General features: G+C 42.1%; 1 pseudogene across 1 annotated transcript in view; it reads left to right on the forward strand.

The window, feature by feature from the left end:
- The first annotated feature begins 8,298 nt into the window (after positions 1-8,298).
- The window catches only part of LOC311146200 (ubiquitin carboxyl-terminal hydrolase 33-like), a 75,351-nt pseudogene continuing 60,234 nt past the window's right edge, over positions 8,299-23,415 (forward strand). Inside the window, exon 1 of the transcript in view lies at positions 8,299-8,425. The product of the transcript in view is annotated as a ubiquitin carboxyl-terminal hydrolase 33-like (transcript). The remainder of the gene's footprint in view (positions 8,426-23,415) is intronic.

A 23,415-nucleotide genomic window follows, 5' to 3' on the forward strand; every position in this document is an offset into this window, starting at 1 on the left:
CAAACTAACACAAGCAGTCTATTTCATGTGCTACTATTATACCTTATACAAACTAACACAAGCAGTCTATTTCATGTGCTACTATTATACCTTATACAAACTAACACAAGCAGTCTATTTCATGTGCTACTATTATACCTTATACAAACTAACACAAGCAGTCTATTTCATGTGCTACTATTATACCTTATACAAACTAACACAAGCAGTCTATTTCATGTGCTACTATTATACCTTATACAAACTAACACAAGCAGTCTATTTCATGTGCTACTATTATACCTTATACAAACTAACACAAGCAGTCTATTTCATGTGCTACTATTATACCTTATACAAACTAACACAAGCAGTCTATTTCATGTGCTACTATTATACCTTATACAAACTAACACAAGCAGTCTATTTCATGTGCTACTATTATACCTTATACAAACTAACACAAGCAGTCTATTTCATGTGCTACTATTATACCTTATACAAACTAACACAAGCAGTCTATTTCATGTGCTACTATTATACCTTATACAAACTAACACAAGCAGTCTATTTCATGTGCTACTATTATACCTTATACAAACTAACACAAGCAGTCTATTTCATGTGCTACTATTATACCTTATACAAACTAACACAAGCAGTCTATTTCATGTGCTACTATTATACCTTATACAAACTAACACAAGCAGTCTATTTCATGTGCTACTATTATACCTTATACAAACTAACACAAGCAGTCTATTTCATGTGCTACTATTATACCTTATACAAACTAACACAAGCAGTCTATTTCATGTGCTACTATTATACCTTATACAAACTAACACAAGCAGTCTATTTCATGTGCTACTATTATACCTTATACAAACTAACACAAGCAGTCTATTTCATGTGCTACTATTATACCTTATACAAACTAACACAAGCAGTCTATTTCATGTGCTACTATTATACCTTATACAAACTAACACAAGCAGTCTATTTCATGTGCTACTATTATACCTTATACAAACTAACACAAGCAGTCTATTTCATGTGCTACTATTATACCTTATACAAACTAACACAAGCAGTCTATTTCATGTGCTACTATTATACCTTATACAAACTAACACAAGCAGTCTATTTCATGTGCTACTATTATACCTTATACAAACTAACACAAGCAGTCTATTTCATGTGCTACTATTATACCTTATACAAACTAACACAAGCAGTCTATTTCATGTGCTACTATTATACCTTATACAAACTAACACAAGCAGTCTATTTCATGTGCTACTATTATACCTTATACAAACTAACACAAGCAGTCTATTTCATGTGCTACTATTATACCTTATACAAACTAACACAAGCAGTCTATTTCATGTGCTACTATTATACCTTATACAAACTAACACAAGCAGTCTATTTCATGTGCTACTATTATACCTTATACAAACTAACACAAGCAGTCTATTTCATGTGCTACTATTATACCTTATACAAACTAACACAAGCAGTCTATTTCATGTGCTACTATTATACCTTATACAAACTAACACAAGCAGTCTATTTCATGTGCTACTATTATACCTTATACAAACTAACACAAGCAGTCTATTTCATGTGCTACTATTATACCTTATACAAACTAACACAAGCAGTCTATTTCATGTGCTACTATTATACCTTATACAAACTAACACAAGCAGTCTATTTCATGTGCTACTATTATACCTTATACAAACTAACACAAGCAGTCTATTTCATGTGCTACTATTAAGTTCAGCCATTTCAAACTGACAAAATCCAGTATTGTGACATAAGTGAAAGAGGATTCACACATTCCAGTATCGTAAAAAGATGTGATTACAAGGAGGTAGAGTGTGGATGACCTATGACCCTCCAAAGAGTAATGTTTTTACCACGCTGCTTGACGCTCCTCACCTCCGTTCATCAACACAACAAAAACATTAACGGTGGTGGGACATACAGTGGCACTGTTCCCTAATGAGGATTTCATCGCTAATTAAAAACGTAGACATTTTATGTCATTAAATGAATTCATGGATTTTATTTGACATATTTAAAATACATATTTGGTGCCTTCAGAAAGTATTCACACCCCTTGACTTATTCCACATTTTGTTGTGTTACAGCCTGAATTCAAAATGGATTACATTTAATTTTTCTGTCACCCATCTACACACAATCCCCAGTCCAGAACAGACTATGGGAGGCGCACAGTACTACATGGAATGCTATTTCACATTAGGTAACTGATGCAAGCAGTAGAATCAGAATTAAAAAATAAACCTTATGGAACAGCAGGGACTGTGAAGAGACACACACACAGGTACACTTGGATTGTGTTAGTCGTCAGAGGACTTACTGTATTGTGAAATCTGCTATAAAATGTATTTTACTGCCTTAATTTTTGCTGGACCTCAGGAAGAGTAGCTGCTGCCTTGGCAGGAACTAATGGGGATCCATACTAAACCCCAGGAAGAGTAGCTGCTGCCTTGACAGGAACTAATGGGGATCCATAATAAACCCCAGGAAGAGTAGCTGCTGCCTTGGCAGGAACTAATGGGGATCCATAATAAACCCCCAGGAAGAGTAGCTGCTGCCTTGACAGGAACTAATGGGGATCCATAATAAACCCCAGGAAGAGTAGCTGCTGCCTTGGCAGGAACTAATGGGGATCCATAATAAACCCCAGGAAGAGTAGCTGCTGCCTTGGCAGGAACTACTGGGGATCCATAATAAACCCCAGGAAGAGTAGCTGCTGCCTTGACAGGAACTAATGGGGATCCATAATAAACCCCAGGAAGAGTAGCTGCTGCCTTGGCAGGAACTAATGGGGATCCATAATAAACCCCAGGAAGAGTAGCTGCTGCCTTGGCAGGAACTAATGGGGAGCCATAATAAACCCCAGGAAGAGTAGCTGCTGCCTTGGCAGGAACTAATGGGGATCCATAATAAACCCCAGGAAGAGTAGCTGCTGCCTTGGCAGGAACTAATGGGGATCCATAATTCTGGGTGTGTACTTTTGTCTTTATAAAATGATTCCCTCATTCAATAAATCAGGGATCAAATTGATAAGGTAGGCTACTTCAAAGCAAGGTATCTAACTACAGATGTTTATATATAAGGCTAAACTATTCATGTTTCGGGGGAGATCCATGCACAGCAAGTTATTTGTCAATTAGGCTATTTTAATGTCACAATTACATGGCTACTGTTTAATTGAGGGGAATCCCAGTTTTCCAACGATGCAGATTTATTTACATTTACATTTACGTCATTTAGCAGACGCTCTTATCCAGAGCGACTTACAAATTGGTGCATTCACCTCATAGCCAGTGGGATAACCACCTTACAATATTATTATTATTATTTTTTTTTTTTGGGGGGGTGGTGCTGGTGGAAAGGCAACAACTAAATGAATGTTTAGTTAGCTCTAGTTGAATAGTGAGAGTACAATATATGAGTTGGTGATCAAGTTAGTCTGTATTAATAATAATTATTAATTATTAATAATTCAGAGGGAGGCCTCTATCTTGGTTTCTCAGTTGTCTGTAGACAGTTCTCTTTGTCCTTTGTTGTCTGGTCTAACTCCTATTCAAATTGCTAAATAGTAACACAATGTTATAATCTTTACTGGTCCTACACACATTATTAGATTATAGTCTCAGGATTCTAACACATTTTCATAAAGTGGAGTGTAATAATTAAAGTCATTACCAAATTATTCTATCAGTCTGTCATTGTTATTTACCTGCTGGTGAAATGTGGCGCTCTCTCCTCCTCCGACGGCCCACCCCCACTGGGCACACACCCAGCACCGCAGACAGCACCGCAGACAGCACCGCAGACAGCACCGCAGACAGCACCGCAGACATGCACCGCAGACAGCACCGCAGACAGCACCGCAAACCGCACCGCAGACAGCACCGCACCCAGCACCGCAGACAGCACCGCACCCAGCACCGCAGACAGCACCGCAGACAGCACCGCACCCAGCACCGCAGACAGCACCGCAGACAGCACCGCACCCAGCACCGCAGACAGCACCGCAGACAGCACCGCAGACAGCACCGCAGACAGCACCGCACCCAGCACCGCAGACAGCACCGCAGACAGCACCGCAGACAGCACCGCAGACAGCACCGCACCCAGCACCGCAGACAGCACCGCAGACAGCACCGCACCCAGCACCGCACCCAGCACCGCAGACAGCACCGCAGACAGCACCGCAGACAGCACCGCAGACAGCACCGCAGACAGCACCGCAGACAGCACTGCAGACAGCACCGCAGACAGCACCGCACCCAGCACCGCAGACAGCACCGCACCCAGCACCGCAGACAGCACCGCAGACCGCACCGCAGACAGCACCGCAGACAGCACCGCAGACAGCACCGCACCCAGCACCGCAGACAGCACCGCAGACAGCACCGCAGACAGCACCGCACCCAGCACCGCAGACAGCACCGCAGACAGCACCGCAGACAGCACCGCAGACAGCACCGCACCCAGCACCGCACCCAGCACCGCAGACAGCACCGCAGACAGCACCGCAGACAGCACCGCAGACAGCACCGCAGACAGCACCGCAGACAGCACCGCAGACAGCACCGCAGACAGCACCGCAGACAGCACCGCACCCAGCACCGCAGACAGCACCGCAGACAGCACCGCAGACAGCACCGCAGACAGCACCGCAGACAGCACCGCACCCAGCACCGCAGACAGCACCGCAGACAGCACCGCAGACAGCACCGCAGACAGCACCGCAGACAGCACCGCAGACAGCACCGCAGACAGCACTGAAGGGTCATTCTGGCAATGGCTGATATGTCGTTTTTATTTATTTATTTGATCCAATTTAAGTGCTTTCATGAAATACATTAACAGCAATTATGAAACTAATTTCCATTGACTCATGACCTTACAAACCCTAATTTGACAACTTGGAACAAATCAAATGTATTTATAAAGCCCTTTTTACATCAGCAGATGTCACAAAGTGCTATACAGAAACCCAGCCTAAAACCCCAAACAGCACATCAGGCCATTCAGGCTGGAACATGTTCAATCTGAGCAAACTGTAACAGCCTGCTGTCACTCACAGACTAGCGGCGAATAAACTGGAACAAAGTGGAATCAGTAAATGAATGCCCGCTCTCCATTGCTGTTCTATGTAGATCCCGTCTTCATTCTGCTTTGATCAACCTTTTTTGCCTCGGTGTGTGTGAATCTGGACCAGCAGTAGATTACTTTGTTTTTATAGAGGAGCCGGTAAGCAATTCCCTAAAAACTAGGGGCGGCAGGTAGCTTAGTGGTTAAGAGCGTAGTGCCAGTAACCGAAAGGTCGCTGGTTCTAATCCCCGAGCCGACTAGGTGAAAAATCTGTCGATGTGCCCTTGAGCAAGGCACTTAACCCTACTTGCTCCTGTAAGTCACTCTGAATAAGAGCGTCTGCTAAATGACTGTAATGTAATGTAATGTAAATGTTATGTAGAAGGCACCAATGTAACCGGTGCTGTGCTGCTCTGCGTTGTGTGTGATTTGATTGGGACTATAGACGTGGACTTCGGATACGGTGGTAGATTGACACATGGTGTCCTTTCTGCGGCGTTCATGTTCATAGATTCCCTCCTGTACTTCACTCGCAGTCCATTTCTCAGCAGACTTGGATTGGAATACTGCTGCCAGTTTGGGGTCGGGGCAGTATGTTACAAACATCATGACGACAATCTTCTTACCTTGTCTCTTAAGACCCTCGTCAGTGACATCTACGGCCTTGTTCAATCGAACCCAATACTCCATAACAGCCTCTCCGGGTACAGGTTTAGTATTGTAAAAATCAGCTAAAGGCATGCATGAGTAGGCCAATTCGCTGAAATTCTGTTTCAGAATGTCAAATACAATCTCTGGCTTCTCTTTAAGATCAACAGTTGTCTCATTGCGTACATTTATCTTTACCATGTCTGTTGCTTTGCCAGATAATCGACTAATCATCTCATCCGATTGTTCCCCCAACAGGACATCCCTTCCTCAAGTATATTCTCATCAACTCCTCCCTATTCATGAATGGAGTATTTGTCTGTATCATCTCCTCTATATGTAGGACGTTTCCTTCACGTCTGATTGCCTGATGAACTTCATTTTCCTGAGGTCTACATATCCTGCTGACTCTGATTGATGATCACTTATCTTCTCTGTACTTACTGGTGGCTCATGAGTGCTGGACCTACCACTCTGCATTTCCTCCCTAATGGAGCTCCCTATTTCCTGGGCTAGCTGAGTGACCAGCTCAGCTAAACCATCTACAGGGGCATGTTGATTATCACTAGATGAAGGGCTTTCATCAGTATTTTTAGTGGAGCAAAAACATGGGGGAACCTACACGCTTTTACAGGGTATGAGAAAAACCTCCCCCTCCCAGCAGTGAATTTGGTTTCCTCATCACCATTATAAGATGCCATGTCACTAAACCACTAATGTTATGTTAACATTTCTGTTGAGGAACACACTTCTATATTAGTTAACCATAAACAGCACTCTCAATACATCGTTTTCAGAAAAGAAATAAACAGGAGACTGCAGATCCGCTTTTCGCCACATGGAGGCAGGAGTACCTCAATGATGTCAACAGAGTCTCTAGAGCAGCAGCGCCGCCGTGATCGAGCTGACGTCGATCAACGATGAATCCGGTTGTAGAAGGCACCAATGTAACCGGCGCTGTACTGCACGGCTGTATCTCTGCGTTGTGTGTGTGTGATTGATTGGGACTATAGACGTGGACTTAATAATAATATGCCATTTAGCAGACGCTTTTATCCAAAGCGACTTACAGTCATGCGTGCATACATGTTTGTGTATGGGTGGTCCCGGGGTTCGAACCCACTACCTTGGCGTTACAAGCGCCGTGCTCTACCAGCTGAGCTACAGAGGACCACAGACCACAGACTTCGGAGATCAGGCTGTTTTAATTAATTAGAATTCTCTCTGCATCCAAAAGAAAAGACAAAACATTTGTAGAGCACAAATATGTTCTGCCCATTGTCGCCTCTTTCTACAACAGATGCACAATACACAGGACTGGGATCAGTGGAGGAGCCTAGCCATCGTTCACACATACAATACCTTAGCTAGCTAGTAACCACATGTTGAATTCACAATGTTAATATCCTATAAAGTACAATGACATCTTAACAATACCATCCACTTATGAGTAAACTCTAAATATACAACATTATTCATGAACAAAACACTGTGTGTACGACTTTGTGCTTAAAAGGAATCTAACTTTTCTGAAGATGACAGAAAAAGCGTGCCTACTTCTCATAGTGCATCAAAATGATTTGAGCACGAGCAGGCAGGGCAAAACGTAAGTACACACTCCCCTATTCCCAGGATGCTGGCACGCATAATAACACATCAACATGCTATATTAATATATGAACCTGGGGAAATTCACAAAGTACTTCAACAACTGTTACACCGGCATGTCGTTCCAGACAGCTACGGCCCAAGTCAAGCACTGGTATTAGAAGTTACTTCAGACATAGTGACTCGACCATTGGTGACTTGGACTCGACTTGGACTTAGCCATAGGGATTCGACCATTGGTGACTTGGACTCGACTTGGACTTAGCCATAGGGATTCGACCATTGGTGACTTGGACTCGACTTGGACTTAGCCATAGGGATTCGTGACTCGACTCAGACTCAAGGTTTAGTGACTCGACTACAACACTGGCATGAACATGTGAACTTGAATGGTTCGAGTTACTGTTGGTTAGGGGCCTGAGAGTTGTCTGCTGCTGGAGTCTATACCAGTAAATCTTCAATCAGCAAGGTCATGATTCCAAAGGTGCTGTTCCAGTGTTGCAAAGGGGTTGCTTTCAAAATAAAAGCCAGGTGGAGAGCTTGGGAATCTGGTTCTGAAATACAAGGTGATAATACAATCCACCTTTGCTTATTTGTTGTTTGGCATTAATGTAAAAAAATAAATAAAAATCGAAACATGATTGTGACCGATAGAAATTAAATAAACATTTGCAGATGTTAATATGAAATCCAATTCAATTTGTTTACTGGTCAGTAGGGGGCGCTTGGGCTGGAACTGTGCAGAATCAGATTGAGGTTATCCCACTATTGGCCGCCAGGTGGCGCAGCGACCCCCACTATTGGCCGCCAGGTGGCGCAGCGACCCCCGTTCCCACACAACCGGAAGAAGGCCGTTGTGTCAGAAGGCGGATCCACAACCTGGAAGTTTTGCGTTACAATCCAACGGTTTCTCGTTCCACTGTGACATTTCGAAGGCTTACGGTTTGAAATAATGTCAAGGATACGTCTTTAATTGCCGTGTTAGTTTTCAAGATAACAGGAGCCGTTCTTCCGAACTGTAACTTCAAAAAGAGTACAGGTAAGAGCCAAGAGGTTATTTTCGGTTATTGCATGCTGCAGAGACAAGAAGCAGCAGTTGACGTTTGTTAGTGTCTAGCTAGCTAATGTTAGCATGACAGCTCAATCCACCTGTCAATCTATTATGTTCCTATCAAGACAGCTATTGTTGGCTAGCGCGATTCGTGTTAATGATCTGAGAATTTTTCTTGATTCACAAATGTCATATCGACTGGTTAGCCTCTTGGCTAGCTACCTAGTTTAGATCACGGAGGCCAACTGCCTTCGCCCATTAGCGTTAGCTTAGCTCCCTAGTTAGCCTCTGTCAGTGAGTGCACTGTCGCACCGACTGAACTGCATGTGATGTCCGCCCCGTGTGCCTTTTGATGGTTGAATAGTAGCTAGCTAACTAAATACATTGCATCCACATAGTTAGGAACGTTAACTGTTTTGACAATGCTGGTTGTTGGTAGCTACCCAAATTCATAGACACTAAACTATCATCCAAGACAGTACAGTAGGATTAGAAACTCTGTTCTATCATTAGCGCCTGTTGATGAAGGTATCTTTTTGCGGGGGTTTTGTTAAAGGAGAACTACCTGATTTGGTCTCGTTTTTCATCAATGCTTATTAAAGAAATGCTAACGGCCATGACTGAATGCAAACGTGTGTTGTCTTGGGGGTGTGTCTGCCGTTGAATCACGCAGAGCATCATTACAAATCATTTGGAGACTGCAAAATGACCTCAAGAAGCCCGAACAGATATATTTGACTAAGACCATAATCATTTCAAACCTTGCTTACATTTGTATACGATCACGTTGTCTCTCTGTTCTGCGTGGGAATACTTGGGAACCGTTTTCTTAAATTAAAATCACTTGGAGCTGATTTCCTGGTGTTACATTTTTTTTGTCTTATGTACAACAATGAAAATTCCACACACCCCCCAAAAAAAATCTCTGTATTTTTTTCCTCAGAAAACTTGGGCCAAATAAAACAGAAGGCTATAAGTGGGAATGTTCCATTAGCGGATAACACCATTATCAAAAGTGACCGCAAATGCAATTATGCATGTAATGCTTTTATTATAAAGGTGCATTTTTATGGGAAAAATGATCTTCCCCAAACTTGAAACTCACATGCTGCTTATATATGAGAATGCGGTTCATTGACTACAGCTCAGCGTTCAACACCATAGTGCCCACAAAGCTCATCACTAAGCTAAGGACCCTGGGACTAAACACCTCCCTCTGCAACTGGATCCTGGACTTCCTGATGGGCTGCCCCCAGGTGGTAAGGGTAGGTAACAACACATCTGCCACGCTGATACTCAACACTGGGGCCCATCAGGGTTGCGTGCTCAGTCCCCTCCTGTACTCCCTGTTCACCCATGACTGCATGGCCAGGCACGACTCCAACACCATCATTAAGTTTGCCGACGTCACAACAGTGGTAGGCCTGATCACCGACAACGATGAGACAGCCTATAGGGAGGAGGTCAGAGACCTGGCCGTGTGGTGCCAGGATAACAACCTCTCCCTCAATGTGATCAAGACAAAGGAGATGATTGTGGACTACAGGAAAAAAAAGAGGACTGAGCATGTCCCCATTCTCATCGACGGGGCTGTAGTGGAACAGGTTGAGAGCTTCAAGTTCCTTGGTGTCCACATCACCAACAAACTATCATGGTCCAAACACACCAAGACAGTCGTGAAGAGGGCACGACAAAGCCTATTCCCCCTCAGGAGGCAGAAAATATTTGGCATGGGTCCTCAGATCCTCAAAAAGTTATACAGCTGCACCATCGAGAGCATCCTGACTGGTTGCATCACCGCCTGGTATGGCAACTGCTCGGCCTCCGACCGCAAGGCACTACAGATGGTAGTGCGTACGGCCCAGTAAATCACTGGGGCCAAGCTTCCTGCCATCCAGGACCTCTATACCAGGCGGTGTCAGAAGAAGGCCCTCAAAATTGTCAGACTCCAGCCACCCTAGTCATAGACTGTTCTCTCTGCTACTACACGAGCGGTACCGGAGCGCCAAGTCTAGGTCCAAAAGGCTTCTTAACAGCTTCTACCCCCAAGCCATAAGACTCCTGAACAGCTAATCATTGCTACCCGGACTATTTGCATTGCCCCCCCCCCCCACTCCCTCTTTTGCGCTGCTGCTACTCTGTTTATTATCTATGCATATTCACTTTAACTCTACCCACATGTACATATTTCCTCGACTAACCGGTGCCCCCGCACATTGACTCTACACCGGTACCCCCCTGTATACCACCTCCCTACTGTTATTTTATTTGACTGCTGCTCTTTAATTATTTGCTTTTTAAAATTTTCTTAAAAACTGCATTGTTGGTTAAGGGCTTGTCAGTAAGCCCGCATGTGACAAATAAAAATGGATTTGATGTATGCCAGTTAGGCTCTACACCCCCTGTAAAGCGGATTAATGTGCTTAATTTTAAGAAGTTATTTTGCACTTTAGTTGTGATACAAACCTTATTAAAACATATAGGCCTATGGGCTAGGCTATATGAGGTGTGCCACTATGATTCGAACAAGTCGCAAAAAAAAGGCATTGTTTCTTATGCTGTGCATCATTCACAAGTGATAAGGCGGCAGGTAGCTTAGTGGTTAAGAGCGTCGTGCCAGTAACCGAAAGGTCGCTGGTTCTAATCTCCGAGCCGACTAGGTGAAAAATCTGTCTGTGCCCTTGAGCAAGGCACTTAACCCTAATTGCTCCTGTAAGTCGCTCTGGATAAGAGCGTCTGCTAAATGACTAAAATGTAAATGATAATATATCATTCACAAGTGATAGGCTAATATTGTCACCCATCAGACTATTCTTGATTTAATCTTTACATTTACTAAATAATGTATGTGTGAAATTTGTTTTGATTTAGAATGGACCGTTATCATGCACCTGTATCAAAACAGGGGCAGTGGGAAAAAATATGTAATCTATGCACTTAAATAGCGAATGGAGGACGCTTTTCCCTGTGGTTTATTTTCATGCCAGCCAGGTTGGCTATACTTCTGTTGTAAATATAAGCAATGTGCTTAATATTAGGAAGATTGAGAAATAAATATAGTAGGCCTAGCCTATAGAAAGCTGATGGGATCCTCCTCTTTTTAAGAGGCCATCACTCTGTTTTCTCCCGCTACTCCATAGCCTATAGAAAGCTGATGGGATCCTCCTCTTTTTAATAGAGGCCATCACTCTGTTTCCTCCCGCTACTCCATAGCCAATAGAAAGCTGATGGGATCCTCCTCTTTTTAATAGAGGCCATCACTCTGTTTCCTCCCGCTACTCCATAGCCAATAGAAAGCTGATGGGATCCTCCTCTTTTTAAGAGGCCATCACTCTGTTTCCTCCCGCTACTCCATAGCCTGTAGAAAGCTGATGGGATCCTCCTCTTTTTAATAGAGGCCATCACTCTGTTTCCTCCCGCTACTCCATAGCCTGTAGAAAGCTGATGGGATCCTCCTCTTTTTAATAGAGGCCATCACTCTGTTTCCTCCCGCTACTCCATAGCCAATAGAAAGCTGATGGGATCCTCCTCTTTTTAAGAGGCCATCACTCTGTTTCCTCCCGCTACTCCATAGCCAATAGAAAGCTGATGGGATCCTCTTCTTTTTAATAGAGGCCATCACTCTGTTTCCTCCCGCTACTCCATAGCCAATAGAAAGCTGATGGGATCCTCCTCTTTTTAATAGAGGCCATCACTCTGTTTCCTCCCGCTACTCCATAGCCAATAGAAAGCTGATGGGATCCTCCTCTTTTTAAGAGGCCATCACTCTGTTTTCTCCCTCTACTCCATAGCCTATAGAAAGCTGATGGGATCCTCCTCTTTTTAATAGAGGCCATCACTCTGTTTCCTCCCGCTACTCCATAGCCTGTAGAAATGTTGCGCAACATGAGCTCATGGGCTCTCATGAAGTGTTTGAGTAGATTTTCGATTACATTTGCATTGATGTCAGAGTGATTAGAGGGACAATAGAGTGCTGAGTACCAGGCAGTTAGCAAGTTTGGTAGGCTACTAATGACCATCAGCAGCATCAGAGCTTGGAGAAGCCTAATTATCGTGACTAAACTGTCACGTGGAATTTGACTGCCTTCATTAATACGGTCATCACAACAGCCCTAGTCCCCCCACACATTCTGAAATTGCACTTTTGTCCCTCCCAGTTTTATAATTGCAATGTGATACAAAAAGCGCCAACGGTGTGCTTTAGCACTATGCGGATGCCTCAGAGGGGTACGGTAGGCTGTTTTGGAGTTTTCAACCAGCTGGATTTAGGATCGTGCGGACACCACAGAGCGGGCGGACAGGCTGTGTGAAAGGCAACTCTCCTGAAAGGCTGGCTGGACCAGCACGGAGAGTTGAACAGAGGCAGCTGCTGTCAGTGTGTTGCGCACCTTTTACGAGTTGTAAAAGCAAGCAGAGCAGAAACTGGCTGCTCTTTATTTGACTGGTAAGGTAACTGCTTTTTTAATTTAACAGAAAAAAACTAAACTAGTGTTTATTCCCAGTGCTGAGCTATTAGCTAGTGTAACGACATGTAACGTTTGCTAATGTTTCATCCCCTCTCAACTGAGGTGAATGAATTAGCTAGCTAGTAGCTAACTTACCACAGCCAGTTCAGCTCTAGCCTCTAGCTATCTGTCAGATTACTGTCTAACAGCTGTTTGTATGTCAATGTTTTGTAGCCTTTGTTTTGCCCCGTTTCAACAGAGGTAAATGAACTTGGCTAGCTTTCGCCAGTTGATGTACAGTTCGGGAGAGAGCTGGCCTAAAGGTGGCTAGCGTTAGCTATTATTTTTGCCTCAATCACACTAGACTTGAATCAAACGATGAAACCAGCGGCCAAACGACTGAAGACCGATATTCTGGCATTTTTTTCAGAGCAATGTGAGTTTTTATTAGTCAGTATAGCAATGTAACACTATTGATCTGTCAGTTTCCCTGGCTATTTCTCTACTTTTCACACAAACACAGTAATAAACAGCTCTACAGGCTTCACTGTCACGGTGCACAGTCAGTACACAACACTATGATCATCATGTCTTAGCACGATCAGATGGTGACAGGTGTCCCAGCAGGGTCAGACAGCCAGGGAAGACCAGTCTACGGAGCTCAGGGGAATATTGCAGTATATTAACAATATCAGTGAATGATACAAAGTTCCATCTTGAATTGATGGGTAGACCTACTGTCTGGGATCTGGGAATAATGGTAATTTCAATTATTGAACCGTTGATTCTATTCTTGGATAATATAATATAATGTATAAATGTACACCAAGGTCATTCTTTGTCATACCTCATCTTAGGAGGATCAGATGGCGACAGGGGTCTCAGCAGGGTCGGGCAGCCAGGGAAGATCAGTCTGTTTATTTTATTTATTTATTTATTTCACCTTTATTTAACCAGGTAAGCCAGTTGAGAACAAGTTCTCATTTACAACTGCGACCTGGCCAAGATAAAGCAAAGCAGTGCGATCTAAAAACAACAACACAGAGTTACATATGGGGTAAACAAAACATACAGTCAAAAATACAACAGAAAATATATATACAGTGTGTGCGAATGTAGTAAATTTTGGAGGTAAGGCAATAAATAGGCCATAGTGCAAAATAGTTACAATTTCGTATTAACACTGGAATGATAGATGTGCAAGAGATGATGTGCAAATAGAGATACTGGGGTGCAAATGAGCAAAATAAATAACAATATGGGGATGAGGTAGTTGGGTGGGCTGTGACGGAGCTGAGGTGAATATCTGCAGATACAACACTGTATTCTCTCTGTGCCGGAAACACTGGACAAGCCAGAAGCTATTTTAAGGCAGTCTGACAAACCTCCAAAGTTGATTTCCAAACTGTATCAGGGGTGGATAGAGCCTTTTCCCGGTGACACAAAACATGTAAAATAAAATGTGAGGAAGACCTGGGAGACGCTATTGATGATGATGAATGGATACAGATATGTTTGAATGCCCAGTCATGTTCATATCATCTCAGAAATACATTACTGCAGTTTAAGACCATCCATAGAACGTGCTATATGCCAGTGAAACTATATATCATGCACTCAGAAATGTAATTCCTCTGCTGGAGGTGTAAAACACAAAGGGGGACATATTTGCGTATGTTATGGTCTTGTGAAGGCTGGCTGAATTCTGGCAAAGAGTATGTTGTTTTATCTCAGCATGTCTACAGATTCTCCCTTCTTCCTGTTTTTGTTTGCTTGGAAATGTTGATACTGAAGACTTGTCAGAAGAAACTGTGTAACCAAGCATTTTATAGCGGCTAATAAATGCATTGCCATTAATTGGAAGGTTATCCTGTCACAATGGATGGCACACATGTCAAGTTATGTATCACTAGATTTAATTTATTACAAGATTAAGGGTATACTGGGCAACTTTCATAAGGTCTGGATTCCGTATATGGAGTAACGTACGACAAAAGGAGTCTGTATTGAAAACATGCCCACGTCATGCTGGGCTGCACAGTCCTGGCCCTGGGGTTCTGCTGGGCTGCTCAGTCCTGGCCCTGGGGTTCTGCTGGGCTGCTCAGTCCTGGCCCTGGGGTTCTGCTGGGCTGCTCAGTCCTGGCCCTGGGGGTCTGCTGGGCTGCTCAGTCCTGGCCCTGGGGGTCTGCTGGGCTGCACAGTCCTGCCCTGGGGGTCTGCTGGGCTGCTCAGTCCTGGCCCTGGGGGTCTGCTGGGCTGTTCAGTCCTGGCCCTGGGGGTCTGCCGGGCTGCCCAGTCCTGGCCCTGGGGGTCTGCTGGGCTGCTCAGTCCTGGCCCTGGGGGTCTGCTGTCCTGTGGGTTGTCGCTCTGGCCTTGGCCTAACACACCTGAAACCAATAATGAATGTTTCACTAAGATCCTAAAGCTGAGTGTGGTGTGTGTAGGTTTGGGGCGCTGCAGGGCGGTGGACCCCTAGGGGCAGGACGGGGCGACCCAGCTGTGAAAGTAAAAAGAGCTCTACAGTACAAATTAGGCCTTTGATATGAATTATACTGAACGAAAATATATACGCAACATGCAACAATTTCAAAGATTTTGCTGAGTTACAGTTCATATAAGGAAATCAGTCAATTTAAATAAATACATTAGGCCCTAATCTATGGATTTCACATGACTGTGTAGGGGCACAGCCATAGGTGGGCCTGGGAGGGCATAGGCCCACCCACTGGGAAGCCAGGCCCAGCCAATCAGAATGAGGTTTTCCCCACAAAAGGGCTTTATTACAGACAGACATACTCCTCAGCACCAACAAGTTTGTAGAGTCACAAGCTTGATGCTTTCATTGCTTACTAGGAATATGGGACCAAATACTAAACTTTTGACTACTTTAATACACATATAAGTGTAGAATTTGTCCCAATACTTTTGGTCTCCTAAAATGGGGGGACTATGTACATAAAGCGCTGTAATTTCTAAACGGTTCACCCGATATTGATATGAATACCCTCAAATTAAAATTAAGTTTTCACTTTAACCCCATAGTCATTGTATCATTTCAAATCCTAAGTGCTGGAGTACAGAGCCAAAACAACACAATGTGTCGTTGTCGCAATACCTTTTGGAGCTCACTATCTCTTTAGGAGCAGATCCATCGTCAGTATTGTAGAAATATTCTAATGCAAATGTACGATTTGAAAGGGAGAAAGCTGATCCGAGAGCAGTGCTGCCTTTCTTTCGATCCTGTCAGTATCGACGTTATGCCTCAACGATGCACTTAGCGAACGTACTCTGTGTGGTGTTTTGGGAAACGCATGTTACATCTTCGGCCGTTGTTGGATAGATGCATCTTTAAAACACATGTATAAGCCTAAATTCCATCGCTATCGGGAAACCGGGCCCTGCTTGAGTGTAGATAATTTATCAACTCAAAATCGATGTGTGTGTGTTACAAAGACAAAACCATTTCTGCTGTAAATATCGTACTGATGTGCTTACAAAGACAGTATTACACTTACCTAGCAAATAAAAATAAGTTTTGTGTGTAACTTCAGCGGTCTAACCATCACTAGATTATCATATATTTGTCTATTTGGCCAAACCTAAGGATTTGGCTGTCTAACCACACACTGACATGCACAGTTCTCTGGGTGAGGTTACAGTGCATTCGGAAAGTATTCAGACCCCTTGACTTTTTCCACATTTTGTTACTTTAAAGCCTTATTCTAAAATATATTAAAGATTCTGAGCCTGCCTGGCAGGGTTGGTCCTACAAAGCCAGAGCCCCCTGATGGGAGAGCATAATATACAAGGACATTCTCAAAGCTGCTAATGAGAACCTTGACGACCTTGTACCTAGCCGGAGGGGATTCCGGTGGGGTACGCCCACCCAGGTAGTGGCAGTGCTGGCAACACTGGCTGCAGTAACCCATGGGGAGGGGGTCACACTCGGACAATCAGAGAGGGGGCATATTATTGTGGCCCTGTTGGCACAAAATAATCAAAGGTCTGACTGCACGGAGATGCTTGGGAAAAATGGTTACAACAGGGGACCAGAGTGTTTGCGTCTCAGGTGAAAAGGGTGGATCTGATCTCCATCACCTAGGACTTCACAGATTAAATAGATTAATCAAATCTCGCATTGTTTTCAATTTCTGCTCAATCTTGCATGCTTTCTCAATCAGCTGTAACTGTATATGCATTCGTAAATCAGGTCCTTTCTTGAGTTGGGCTCTGGGATGTAACAACCGTTGAGCATCTGATTTTATGGTTGATTGTGGACGAAAGGGGTTGAGTGTGTTAGAGTATGTGTGTGTTTATCCCACATCTGTTGCAAGGGGGTAAGGATGTTAGGGAGAATATAGGATGAACCACAATAATTGTTTGCTAAAATAATAATTGATGTCAAAAATTAAATGTAATACAATGGCAATCCGGGTTATATGTAAATGCATGAACTGCCGACATTATTACGCATACAGTGGGGGAAAAAAGTATTTAGTCAGCCACCAATTGTGCAAGTTCTCCCACTTAAAAAGATGAGAGAGGCCTGTAATTTTCATCATAGGTACACGTCAACTATGACAGACAAATTGAGAAAAAATAATCCAGAAAATCACATTGTAGGATTTTTAATGAATTTATTTGCAAATTATGGTGAAAAATAAGTATTTGGTCACCTACAAACAAGCAAGATTTCTGGCTCTCACAGACCTGTAACTTCTTCTTTAAGAGGCTCCTCTGTCCTCCACTCGTTACCTGTATTAATGGCACCTGTTTGAACTTGTTATCAGTATAAAAGACATCTGTCCACAACCTCAAACAGTCACACTCCAAACTCCACTATGGCCAAGACCAAAGAGCCGTCAAAGGACACCAGAAACAAAATTGTAGACCTGCACCAGGCTGGGAAGACTGAATCTGCAATAGGTAAGCAGCTTGGTTTGAAGAAATCAACTGTGGGAGCAATTATTAGGAAATGGAAGACATACAAGACCACTGATAATCTCCCTCGATCTGGGGCTCCACGCAAGATCTCACCCCGTGGGGTCAAAATGATCACAAGAACGGTGAGCAAAAATCCCAGAACCACACGGGGGGACCTAGTGAATGACCTGTAGAGAGCTGGGACCAAAGTAACAAAGCCTACCATCAGTAACGCACTACGCCGCCAGGGACTCAAATCGTGCAGTGCCAGGCGTGTCCCCCTGCTTAAGCCAGTACATGTCCAGGCCCATCTGAAGTTTGCTAGAGTGCATTTGGATGATCCAGAAGAGGATTGGGAGAATGTCATATGGTCAGATGAAACCAAAATAGAACTTTTTGGTAAAAACTCAACTCGTCGTGTTTGGAGGACAAAGAATGCTGAGTTGCATCCAAAGAACACCATACCTACTGTGAAGCATGGGGGTGGAAACATCATGCTTTGGGGCTGTTTTTCTGCAAAGGGACCAGGACGACTGATCCGTGTAAAGGAAAGAATGAATGGGGCCATGTATCGTGAGATTTTGAGTAAAAACCTCCTTCCATCAGCAAGGGCATTGAAGATGAAACGTGGCTGGGTCTTTCAGCATGACAATGATCCCAAACACACCGCCCGGGCAACGGAGGAGTGGCTTCGTAAGAAGCATTTCAAGGTCCTGGAGTGGCCTAGCCAGTCTCCAGATCTCAACCCAATAGAAAATCTTTGGAGGGAGTTGAAAGTCCGTGTTGCCCAGCGACAGCCCCAAAACATCACTGCTCTAGAGGAGATCTGCATGGAGGAATGGGCCAAAATACCAGCAACAGTGTGTGAAAACCTTGTGAAGACTTACAGAAAACGTTTGACCTGTGCCATTGCCAACAAAGGTTATATAACAAAGTATTGAGAAACTTTTGTTATTGACCAAATACTTATTTTCCACCATAATTTGCAAATAAATTCATAAAAAATCCTACAATGTGATTTTCTGGATTTTCTTTCCTCATTTTGTCTGTCATAGTTGACGTGTACCTATGATGAAAATTACAGGCCTCTCATCTTTTTAAGTGGGAGAACTTGCACAATTGGTGGCTGACTAAATACTTTTTTTCCCCACTGTATGTTATTGGACCATAAACAGATATGGCTCATTAACCTTTACGGACCAAATAATGATGATCCACACTTCTTTGACAATATATATATAATAAATTATCAACCCTGCAAGCAATTCAAGACAATATTATTATGGTGGGGGATTATAATACTGTTTTAAATAGCTCAATGGACCGTAAAGGAAATCACACCACAAACAATCACCCACATGCTCTTAAGGAAATTGTGAATGTCATGGATACATTAGAACTAGTAGATATATGGAGGCTTAAATATCCTGATCTAGTGAGATGTACATGGCGGAGACTGAATCAAGCTAGTCGTCTTGACTTCTTTCTTATCTCATTCTCGTTGGCACCAAAAGTAAAAAAAAGTGTTGATAGGGGACAGAATGCGGTCGGACCATCATATAATAGGCATATACATTACTCTTACTGAATTTTCACGTGGGCGAGGATATTGGAAATTTAATCAAAGCCTATTGGATGATAACTTGTTTTTAACTAGGACAGAGGAATGTATAACTGATTTTTTCCAACATAACATAGGTACAGCAAATCCCCTTATTGTATGGGACACCTTTAAATGTGCCTTTAGAGGCCATGCAATTCAGTACTCATTTCAAAAACAAATGCAATTTAGGTCAAGAGTTTTTACTAACAAAGGAAATAGAATGTCTAACAGAACAGATAGATGGCAATAAAAACTAACAGAGGCTCAGAATAAATTAGAGGAAAAACAAAAAGAAATGGAGAAACTTATTCAAGAAAGATCAAGTGGAATATATTATAGAAATAAAGCAAGCTGGATGGAATATGGGGAAAAATGCACAAAATTATTTTTAAATCTTCAACATAGGAATGCTACCAAAAATAATTTTATGAAACTGGTTACAATTGACGGAGTCACCCATGATTCACCAAATTATATTTTGAAGGAGGAAGCAAAGTACTTTAAGCATATGTTTTCATTTCAGTCGCCTCCATCTCCTCTAACTGAAGTTAATTGTAGAGATTTTTTTTCTATTGATAATGTACAATTAATAGCCATACAGAAAGACTCATGTGAAGGTGAAATTACAGAGGAGGAACTTCTGGATGCAATTAAAGACTTTAAGTCTGGGAAAACTCCAGGGTTGGATGGCATACCAGTCGAGGTATACCAAACCTTTTTTGATATACTCAGAGGACCGTTATTAGCATGTTTTAACCACTCCTATGTAAATGGTAGATTATCAGACACTCAAGAAGAAGGTCTGATTTCATTATTACTGAAACAGGATACAAGTGGAAAATACAAAGATCCAGTCCATTAAAAAAATTGGAGGTCCCTTACACTTCAGTGTTGTGATGCAAAAATCCTAGCAAAATGTATAGCGCATAGAATTAAAAAGGTATTGTCGGACATTATTCATTCTAATCAGACAGGTTTTTTACATGGACGATACATTGGAGATAATATAAGGCAAGTACTGGAAACAATAGAACACTATGAAAAATCTGGGAAACCAGGCCTGCTATTCATAGCAGACTTCGAAAAGACATTTGATAAAGTACGACTGGGGTTTATATATAAATGCCTGGAGCATTTCCATTTTGGAGAATATCTTATAAAATGGGTCAAAATCATGTATAGTAACCCTAGGTGTAAAATAGTAAATAATGGCTATTTCTCAAAGTTTTAAACTGTCAAGAGGAGTGAAACAAGGTTGTCCACTATCGGCATATCTATTTATTGTGGCCATCGAGATGTTAGCTATTAAAATCAGATCCAACAATAATATCAAGGGATTAGAAATCCAGGGCATGAAAACAAAGGTGTCATTGTACGTTGATGATTCATGTTTTCTTTTAAATCCACAACTAGAATCCCTCCACAGCCTCATAGAGGATTTAGATACATTTTCTAACCTCTCTGGATTACAACCAAATTATGACAAATGTACTATATTACGTATTGGAGCACTAAAAAATACAATTTTTACATTACCATGTAGTTTAATAAAATGGTCTGATGGTGATGTGGATATACTCGGAATACATATCCCAAAGGAAATAAATTATCTCACTCCAATACATTTTAATAGAAAGTTAGCAAAAATAGATAAGATCTTGCTACCATGGAAAGGTAAATACCTGTCAATTTGTGGAAAAATCACCCTGATTAACTCTTTAGTATTATCCCAGTTTAACTATTTGATTATGGTCTTGCCTACGCCTAGCGAACAGTTTTTTTAAAATTACATGACAAAAAAATATTACATTTTATTTGGAACGGCAAGCCAGACAAAATTAAACGGGCCTATTTATATAATGAATATGAATTTGGAGGACAGAAATTATTAAATATTAAAGCATTAAACCTATCACTAAAAGCTTCAGTCATACAAAAGGTATACTTAAATCCGAACTGGTTCTCTAGCAAATTAGTAAGATTGTCTCACCCAATGTTCAAGAATGGCCCTTTTCCCTTTATTCAGATTACAACCTCTCACTTTCAGTTATTTGAAAAGAAAATCATCTCCCAAATATCACTATTTTTAAAACAAGACATAGAAAGTTGGTTGCAATTTCAATTTAATCCTCCAGAAACGACAGAACAAATATTGCAACAAATATTGTGGTTAAACTCAAATATACTAATTGACAAAAAAAGGTATAATCTTCGTAAATGATTTTATCGGTAGGAATGGTGGAGTTATGCAGCTAACAAAAACATATGGAAATGTCTGCTCTACCCAAAATTACAACCAAATAATTGCAGCCTTACCGGAAAATGGAAGAGGAAAGTGGAAGGGGGAGAAAGTAAGGAACTTGTCTGTCGGCCCTGCATTAAAGAACATAACTGGTTAAGGAAAACTGTGATAAATAAAAAAGTATACCAGTTTCATTTAAGGACCAAAGGATTGACAGCCGTCCCATATAGATTGCAAAATAGTTGGGAAGAGATTTTTGACGTACCGATCCCATGGCATAGTGTTTATGAACTGATACGCAAAACGACACCGGATTAAAAACGTAGAATTTTTCAATTTAAATTATTATGTAAAATTCTTGCTACCAATAGAATGTTATTTATATGGGGGATACAATCTTCCCAGCTCTGCAGATTTTGCTGCGAAGAGACAGAATCATTAGATCATTTGTTTTGGTACTGTCCATTTGTAGCTTGTTTTTGGACACAGGTCCAGGAATGGCTAAAGGATTGCAATATTTACCTGGAGCTAACCTTGCAGATGGCATTACTGGGTGATCTGAAAAGTCATAGTCAATCGATCAATAATATAATAATACTTTTAGCAAAAATGTTTATTTTCAATTTACAATCTGTAGAAACAATGAGAATAGAAAGGTTCAGAACTTTTGTAAAACATCACAGTACAGTTGAAAAATATATGGCAAATAGAAATCCAATATGGATGGTGTTAAGAGATAGATGGGATGTGTTGAATGGAGTTGAAGGATGGGACTAATAACAACTAACAACAACTAATAACAAGATAACAAATAATGTAAGCATACTGTGTCCATAATAAGTATATACAGTGGGGGAAAAAAGTATTTAGTCAGCCACCAATTGTGCAAGTTCTCCCACTTAAAGAGATGGGAGAGGCCTGTAATTTTCATCATAGGTACACGTCAACTATGACAGACAAAATGAGATTTTTTCCCCAGAAAATCACATTGTAGGATTTTTAATGAATTTATTTGCAAATTATGGTGGAAAATAAGTATTTGGTCAATAACAAAAGTTTCTCAATACTTTGTTATATACCCTTTGTTGGCAATGACACAGGTCAAACGTTTTCTGTAAGTCTTCACAAGGTTTTCACACACTGTTGCTGGTATTTTGGCCCATTCCTCCATGCAGATCTCCTCTAGAGCAGTGATGTTTTGGGGCTGTCGCTGGGCAACACGGACTTTCAACTCCCTCCAAAGATTTTCTATGGGGTTGAGATCTGGAGACTGGCTAGGCCACTCCAGGACCTTGAAATGCTTCTTACGAAGCCACTCCTTCGTTGCCCGGGCGGTGTGTTTGGGATCATTGTCATGCTGAAAGACCCAGCCACGTTTCATCTTCAATGCCCTTGCTGATGGAAGGAGGTTTTCACTCAAAATCTCACGATACATGGCCCCATTCATTCTTTCCTTTACACGGATCAGTCGTCCTGGTCCCTTTGCAGAAAAACAGCCCCAAAGCATGATGTTTCCACCCCCATGCTTCACAGTAGGTATGGTGTTCTTTGGATGCAACTCAGCATTCTTTGTCCTCCAAACACGACAAGTTGAGTTTTTACCAAAAAGATATATTTTGGTTTCATCTGACCATATGACATTCTCCCAATCCTCTTCTGGATCATCCAAATGCACTCTAGCAAACTTCAGACGGGCCTGGACATGTACTGGCTTAAGCAGGGGGACACGTCTTGCACTGCAGGATTTGAGTCCCTGGCGGCGTAG

This window comes from Coregonus lavaretus, assembly GCF_964263955.1.
Source record: "Coregonus lavaretus genome assembly, chromosome: 19".
In the NCBI taxonomy this organism is placed as follows: Eukaryota; Metazoa; Chordata; class Actinopteri; order Salmoniformes; family Salmonidae; genus Coregonus; species Coregonus lavaretus.